Source organism: Ictidomys tridecemlineatus, chromosome 9 (assembly GCF_052094955.1).
Source record: "Ictidomys tridecemlineatus isolate mIctTri1 chromosome 9, mIctTri1.hap1, whole genome shotgun sequence".
NCBI classification, from domain to species: Eukaryota; Metazoa; Chordata; class Mammalia; order Rodentia; family Sciuridae; genus Ictidomys; species Ictidomys tridecemlineatus.
This window is the reverse complement of record NC_135485.1, coordinates 86,842,652-86,844,556: the sequence shown is the minus strand read 5'-3', so window position 1 is coordinate 86,844,556 and position 1,905 is coordinate 86,842,652. Positions and strand designations below refer to the sequence as shown.

Here is a 1,905-nt window from a genome sequence, read left to right as displayed (position 1 = left end):
TTCTTTTATTTATTCAACAATTTAATTACTGAGCAACTGTAGTGAGCCAGACACCACACTTTACTCAGCATACAGCAATGTGTAAAACAGACATGAGAATTCTTACAAATCTTACAGCAAAGATTATTCTCACCTTTCAAAATGTTCACACTGCTACAATCCTCCAAAAGAAAAATCTCAAACATCAAGTTAGGCACCTTAAATATGTACAAGTTCTACTTGTTTGATTATAATTTAATAAAGTACTGGAAGGCATATATTCTCCAACAGAGAAATTTTACGCTAAGAGAATTTTAGTTAAGAAAGACACACCAGAGGTCTCTGCCTCTCTGAAAGGCTCAACTCTGGGATACCAATCACTGGTGGGCCAGGCCATGATGGCAAACAAGCCAGCCGCCTTTGAGGACCCAGTGGAAGACTTATGATCAATTAAGGATACAAAGTATGGAAGAATAACACCTCTTTTCTTTGTGAGTTGGTAATGATTCATGCTCTGGAGTGACTCAGTCTAACAGCACAATGGTTTCTGGATGTAACCAGACAAGAAGGGAAATATTTGAGTCGTCAAAGACTTGTTCTGGGGAAGCACACATCAGAAGGACAAAATCACATGGAGATATAGGTCCATAATGATGATGCTGAGATTGATGAATCATACCACAACAATCAGAAAGGAGAATTTGGAGTTTTTTTGGCTTAGTTGGGAAAATTGAAATAGAAATCAAGATCAACTATGAAGGAGAATTAAAAAGAATTCATCGGGTGGTGTTCTTATTTTTAATTCTAAAACATCCTTCCAAACCAACCATTATGGAATGCAATCTTGATTTATTCCTTCGAAGACATCAAAAGAATGACTATTAGTTTTCTTGGAACCCAAATCTCAGTGTAAACTTACTTAGTGCTTCAGATAATACTTCATATGTCTATGGAATATCAGTGCCATCCCAAAGGAAAGAAAAGACCATCATACATAGGGCATGCAGCAGTTTCCTGACATCTGCTCCATGAGTCTCTATTTAGGTCTGATGATGCTGATCAGAAACTTATGATTTGGGATAAGTTTGAATCATATAAAGATGAAATATTCCACATTCAGTAGTAACCTCACAATGAGATTATTTTGGATTCTAGTGACACTGATGGCAGATGAAATGTCTGGAATTTCAGTAAAATTGGAGAAAAATAAACCCTAGAAGATGAAGAGGATGGCCCACCAGATTTGTTGTTTATTCATGGTGGTCACACTGCCAAGATACCTGATTTTCCTGTAATTCCAATGAACCTTGGGTGATTTGCTGTGTATCAGAAGACAATGTCATGCAAGTGTGGCAGATGGCAGAGAACATCTGTAATGATGAAAATCCTGAAAGAATGTGATTCTGAAGAACAAGGATGCTGGATATGTCTGCACTTATTATTTTACACTCCCTTTTACCTCCCCTGTGAACTCTGAGATTGATTTAACACTGGTTTTGAAACACAGACTTTGCTCAGCTAGCCCACTATTATAAGCACTACCAACCATGCTATTAGCTTTTTATTATCAAAGATAGCTGAGAGTGGATGATAAATCATATGGTAAACTTTCCCATTTTCTTTTCTACAATATGGATGTTGATTTTGCCAAAGTGTAGCAAGTTCTCTACAGAATGTCACAACAAACAACCTGTTGGTCTTTTTATCACGACACTTTCACCCTTTTCAGAAAATAGCTTGACTAAAATTTTCCTAGAGACGTTTCTGATTAGCAACAACATAGCAACATTTTTCTTCTTTTAAAATCTCTCAATGATCTAAAAATCAGACACTTGGTTTATTAAGCAATATTTTACATTACTTTCTTTTTTAAAATTTAATTTTTAAATGTAGGTGGACACAATATCCCTTATTTCATTTTTATGT

At 35.7% G+C, this 1,905-nt stretch overlaps 1 pseudogene; it reads left to right on the top strand.

Moving 5' to 3' along the window:
• Positions 1-377: 377 nt before the first annotated feature.
• On the top strand, positions 378-1,380 carry LOC110597245 (histone-binding protein RBBP4 pseudogene; annotated as a pseudogene).
• Positions 1,381-1,905: the final 525 nt, after the last annotated feature.